A 6,778-nucleotide genomic window follows, 5' to 3' on the forward strand; every position below is an offset into this window, starting at 1 on the left:
ACACACAAGGACCGCCACAGCTCCATCCATAGCGCACCAAGCACTAAGAAGAATTCATCGACATCGAACATAGTGCATCACCTCTCCGGAGGTGGAAGAACGGTCGCCCTTTGGTCAAAAGAATCAAAGGCCGAGCAGTTGAGGCCCACAATCAACCGTTGCCACATGTGTTGTAACTCCACCACAAGCACACTTGATGGCGAGCTTCAATCCACCTATAAACTCCAACTCCCTCTTATTTCTCCACCGCCCTAATGGCATGAAGAGTCTCGACTGACCAAAAGAACCATCTCCAGATCAGGGCGGCACAAGACCTTATCGAACTAGCAAAACCACTTAATGTAACACACGTGTGTTAACGACCTACTCCGGGTCGACATCTCTCCAGTTGCCTCTAAGGCCACCCTTAACATAGACCTACCATGTGTAGGGGGTCCCGCGCTCATCCCACCTGCTCTACATTAGCTGGCAACGCCATCAACAACGAGAGTGGGCCGAGCTAGAGTGACTCATGTGCCTCTCAACGAGGTACAATGGGCAGTCGAGCAAGAAAAATTTTCTACTCTGCTCACCAATCCTTGGCTATGGCTTTAGACTAGCCCAATCTAGGATTATATATCCCAGTGAAGGCCTCTAGGCTATTTTGTTCTTTTAGTGGTGATTTTATTTTTCTTCTAAATTCACATATATTTATTGTATTAATAAACAAAGTCAAATTGTGTAACATGGAAAAAATGGTGCCATCCATACTCGTCTTGTGCCCTTGTCCAAGCCACATGCACACTTAGCGTTGAGCTAGTGACATTGGGTAAAAAAAATTAAACACAATACAATCGCAGATGCTCACATACACAGGCATACACTCGACATCGGGTAATTTTAAAGTGCAATGCATAACATGTGAATTTTATATTTTCTTCCTTGGACAATTTGGCGCAAAATCTATTATATAAGGCTTATGATTTATTTAGTTTTTCTATAAGATCATGATCATGACACATCATGTATACTTTGACTTGGGCAATTTGGTGAAAAATGACGATCGAATACGTCTTGTACCAAGAATATTTGTTTCAATTATTTCCAAGTTCATATCACCACCCACTCCAACAACAACAAAATCATATTACCAATTACACACGTCTTTTTCTTCGCCGTCGACCATTCAAATTGCCAAATATGATAATCGTTCGCAGGAGGCGAGCGAAGGGGTATGCATACGTGGCTATTTTGTTCTCGTCATGGTCATGTTTTTCTTTTCTAATTTCATATATATTTATTTCATTAATCAATAAACTCAAGTTGTTTAGTAACCCAAACAATTGGGCCTTATACAAGGCAATGTGCTAATGAAGATGCTTGAAGAATAAACTAGTTTTTCTTGAAGCATTGGTGCTTACTTGTAGAGGATTGACGCTTAATCAGGCACCCCTCCTGTATGGGTAAGCACTGATGTTTAAGAAAAACTTGGTTAGTTTACTTAGCACCTCCCTAAGGACCTTGTATTGTACAAGGTCTTATCGTGTCATCCATACTCGCCTTGTCCGGGGCATTTGCACACTTAGCGGTGAGCTAGTGACATCGGGTGGTTTTTAATTTTAAAGTGCAATGCACTATATGTAAATTTTATATTTTCTCATGTGGACAATCTTTTGCGAAATCTATTATTTAAAGCTTATCATCTACCTCTCCATTGTCTAGAATTTCTTGCCACTCAAGCGGATATATCTAGACGTTTGAGCGACTAGTAATTCAGGCTGGAGGAAGTATTTTATATAAGTTCTCGATCATGATTTATCATGTAGACATGGGCAATTTGGTGGAAAATTACAATCAAACACATGTTGCACCAAGAATATTTGTCTAAAGTCTTTTCAAGTTCATATCACCACCCGCTCCAACAACAAAACAAAGAAAACCATATCACCGATTACACACGTCCTTCTCTTCACCGTCGGCCATTCAAATTGCTAATAAATATGATAATCGATCTGTTCTTGAGGTGTCCTAGTTCTCTATCTCGCACAGAAGAAAACAACCTGTCAGGCTGATCTTTGCTCCATTTTGCCACCCTCTTTGTCCCCCTCTCCGTGTCGCTTCCCTCGTGTCTCGTAGCCCTTGCTTCCAGACCCTTCAAAAGTGAAATGAAATCGAACTGCCGCTGTCCACCGGAGTTGTTTTATGCGCGCATGTAACGTCTCGAATAGACGGAATAGCCAAAGCCATGTTGACGATCCATCCACCGCGATCACATCCACACGGCCTTTTTATAAGCAATCAGACGATCACTGGACGGCCAGAAGCCACAGACGTCCTCAGCCGGAGCAGTTGGCCGCAGCACCTCATCGACAAGCGACAGATATATACAGATATACTCCTACATGATGTAATTTGCCCCTGCCCGTTGACAATCCACTCCATTAAATTTCCCTGCGTTTCCTCCAGAAGACGACCCGTTCCTCTCGTCTTCTCACCCGAAAGTTTCTAGCTTTTTCTCGGCTCTCTCGCCTTGGTGGTGCATGCCGACGTTTTGGTTAGCACTCGATGCCGCCGTTGAACGGGGCGGAAAGATGGTGGCCAGTAGCGCCCGTTGCGTCAAATCTGCCTGTCGCGTCTCGACACGAACGGACGAACGTATCGCTGCAGAGGCAGAGGAGTGGCGCAAAGAAACGGCTAGCAGAGCAGGCAGGATGAGACCAACGCGTCTTTCTTTCGCTCTGACTGACGAACGGCGAGATTTGACGCGACGAGGTAAAGTTAACTATGACGGCGGAGCCGGTCGAGATCGAGCAAACCATATGCCCGTTCAAAACCAAGCGGCCGTTTTCGCTAGAGGGGTCTATGACGATTAAAGCAAGTAGACGTCGAGTGGTTTCTGACATTTTCTCGTCGATCTCTAGTCGCTGACGGGCGAGGGCGTGGACTATTATGCGGGAGTAGTAGCGCCACAGTTTCATCGCCTGCGCCAGCGGTTAGATCACGCATGATTCGTGCATAATAGCTAGCTAGTCACGTAGTAGTAGTACGTAGGCAGACGGCAGAGAAAATGTTTTAGATGGTGTAGTGGTTGGGGATGATAACGCTAATGATATCACGTGTGTCCTTGCTGGTGCTTAATCCGTTTGCCGCCAAATGCTAGCTGCTGCGCAAGCAGAGCCTAGGCCACGCCCCACGCCATTATTCCTCCCAATTCATATCAAAACACAGACACGTAGTACTAGTACGTTTATATCAGGAGGAGCTCGAGCGCTCAGCCGTGATCCGGCCTTGTTTATGTAATCATTTCGGGTCACTGACAGGAACTCATCACCAGTTCTTTGGCTTCCATTATAGCCTGCCCGTGCTCCGTTGCGGCAGCCGAGCCTGATAAAGTATAGTGGTGCTGCCGCTAATAATGAGAGAAACCACGAGCGAGAATGTGAGATTAATTAAGGAAAGCTGATTGGGGGTTGGCTGATGGAATAAATGCGTTCGGTACTGCTTCCGGAGTAGTGTAATCCGTGATCGTTCACGCAGCCAGGCTACCAAACGGAATGAACGGATTTGGGGAACAAAATTGAAATGAAACGAATCCCGCGCGTGCCCGCGTAGGGACAAGCATGGCCGGGCTGGCCGGTCGACCTGGCCCGCGGTGACGTCGCCGGAACCTTCCCGGTGGCCGTGACGGCGACCTCGACGGCGACGGCGACGGAGCCCGTGCTCCCGCCGGATTAACTGACGGCACGGGAGCGCCTGGCCGCACCGACCGGCGCGCGCGACCACCCTAGTAGCTACCGGTCTAGCTACCTAGCCGCTCCCAGGCAATGCTCCGTCAGGCGGCTAGGCACCTGCTTCCTGTCTGTCGCCGTTACGAGGTTCAGAATATTTGTTACAGTGCGTCTCTCTCGCTCGTTCTGTCACTGGCTGGAAAGCCAAAAGTTTTTCTCTTCTTTTCTGTTTAAATTTACCGATCACTTCTTCTTTTGAAAGCCTTTTTTTTCTACCCTGCTTGATTGAAGCGGCCTCTTTTACGCTTTTGCAGCGCTTTGTCCGTGCTTCGCCTCTGCACGCCAGGCATTTTAACTGATGATGACCTCGCCGGCTGGAGAACGGAGCGTGAGCGCACGTGATCCAGACGGCAGGGTCAGCTGAGAGCCTCAGACGTTTTCACCGTCTCCTCTTCGCTCCCGATGCGATCTTGGCTAACGAGGCGTGTGTGTACAACGCGATCTTGGTTGGTTGGTGAAACGCTCGCAACGCCGTGATCTCTGCATCAGTCTTTCGAAGATGCTCACAGGAAACTGTGTGTATTCATATGGATGAATGTATGCCCGTGTATATGAGCGCTTGCGTCTATACCACGTTTAAGAAAAAAAAATAGCTTCACGTTTGAGTTCCACACGCGGCTCCGAGCTGCCCTTTTTTTATATTTTATAAAAGAGTGAACCTAGAAAGCAAGAATCTGGTAGGCATGGTTTCGAAATGATTACAGATAGAATCAGCGAGACGTAGTTTGGAAATAATTACGGGTAGAATCTCATAGGCATGGTTTCGAAATAATTACAAATCAGAATCTGCTATCCACCGTTCATTCTGCATTCCACGACTGGTAGTACTGCTTCGGTCAAAGCACTGCCATTGAGTGTCGTGGTACTCCTGCTGGGATAGGATAATGGTAGGGTACGGGGCAATCGATTGACCCAAGACCGCACTTGGTTAGTGTGAGCGCCGGTTTTTAGTGTCAGGGTACCCTATGGTATGGTTGGCCCAAAAAGGGAAAAGAAAACAAGTACGTACCATACGGTCCCATACTTCCATGATCTGACCTGTGATAATGTCCTCTTGGTTCGCCACTCTACCCATCCAGAAGTTTCACCTTCATGTAATGTTTTGTAAAGTCTACCTCCATGGGCATGTTTTTTCCAGAATAACGGTGGTGCGTTATTTAGGAAAATTTGCTACATCATAATGAATGTGTTGCATGCACTTATCTATAGGCAAAGTTCTTTTAAGGACACAACAAATGTAAATCAAAAATTCATTTATAGTCGGGAGCTCTTTTATGGTACCCATGAATTACATTGGACCGTCATTCCGGGAACGATGCTTTGGAACCTGAAAAAACAAAAATCAATTTCTAAAGTCAAGAATGAAAAAAAACACATGTACATATGGATGTATTTTTGTAAACCTATATAAATAGATCTGTATGAAAGTTGCATGATCCACATCTTCGATAAACTAGCGGCCAAAGCCCAAGAGTGGCGTCGAGGTCGGGATCCTTGTGGGGTTGAACCAACACGTGTTCACAAAGAAGCGCCGCATCCATGATAACTTCATGATGATGCCGCAGACGGCTAGGTACCTTCACATATCCAATGAATCCCACTTGATGCTTAAGCTGGACATCATGCAGGTCGTGGCTGGCGCACCTTTTCAAGGTGCTCCGGTTTGGTAGGGTTCAGCTTGCGTTTCCACATTGGGTCGCCATCCTACTTTCGACGAGCAGCACATGAGTGTTGTTGAATGGGGACCGGGCCTCGATGGCGTGGTATCAAGGGCCTCAGGCAAGGCGACCCGCCAATCCCCATGTTCTTTTGTGTTGGTAATCGACATGTAAAACATTTTTTTGGCTTAGGCAAGCAAGCTCAAGGTGTTGTAGCGCCTGACCCCATGGACTTGCAAGGACAGTGTCTCGCTTTACACGGATGATGTTGTCCTATTTTGCCATCCAGATAGGATGGATACATGCAATCCATGACCTCATTGCATTATTCGCCAGGTATTGCTAAGTGATTGGTGACTCCCATTGGTTGCTCTTGAGATGACAATGCTTATGGGCTGCCACCTCGTTTTCTTCCCAATCAAATACCTTGGAATCCTCCTCACCGCATGGAAGTCGTCCCGCGAGGCCCTCTAGTTCCTCGTCAATCGGATCCTAGACCGACTTCCTACTTGGAAGGCGTCCATGGTGATCAAGGTTGCCTGTGGTCAAGTTGTTCGTCCCACGTTGGTGGTCATGTGTGTCAAGAAATGGGCCATGAAGCAAATTGATAATATCCTTTGAGGGTTCCTCCAGATGGTCGGAGCACCTACTTTGGGCGACCATCGCCACAACTCTAGACGGGTAGAGCGCATACTTGGGGCGACCATTGCCATGTCGACTGGTCGAGGGTTTAGCACCCTCTCAAGCTTGGCGTGCCACCCCAACCTCGTGAAAACTGCGATGCGTCTCGAGGTTTGGTGGCTTGAGAGGATGTAGAGTGACCCATTGTGCCCTTGGCAGGACCTCACTAAGCAGTTCTCTGGAGATGAGTGTGAGGAGTTCACTGCTTCCACCAAGATGATGGTAGGTGACGGAACCTCTACCCTCTTCTGGGAGGACCGATGGATCGAGGGTAGGTCGATCTCTGAGACCACGCCTGAGCTACTTCTCCTAGTCTCGAGGCATATTCAGAAGCGCCGTACCATTCGCGAGGCTATCACTGATAGGCGGTGGATCATGTACACCCGTGGTCACACTTAAACCCCGTCGTGGTAGTGCATCTAGGTCTAGTGGATCATTCGTCTTGTGCAACACTCCGACTTGTGGGATGTTCTGTCTTGAAATTGAAGTGGCATGCACTCCTCCAAGTCATGCTACGACACCATACCCTCTTTGGGGTTTGGGCTTCATGGAAGACTTGGCACCCACGCTTGAAATTCGTTTGGCTCGCTTGCCATGACACATGTTGGATGACGAAGAGACTTGCCATGCGTTGTCTCCCTCACCCCTCCGCGGTGTGCAATGTGTGACTAG

The sequence above is a fragment of the Triticum aestivum genome, chromosome 3D (assembly GCF_018294505.1).
Source record: "Triticum aestivum cultivar Chinese Spring chromosome 3D, IWGSC CS RefSeq v2.1, whole genome shotgun sequence".
Taxonomy (NCBI): Eukaryota; Viridiplantae; Streptophyta; class Magnoliopsida; order Poales; family Poaceae; genus Triticum; species Triticum aestivum.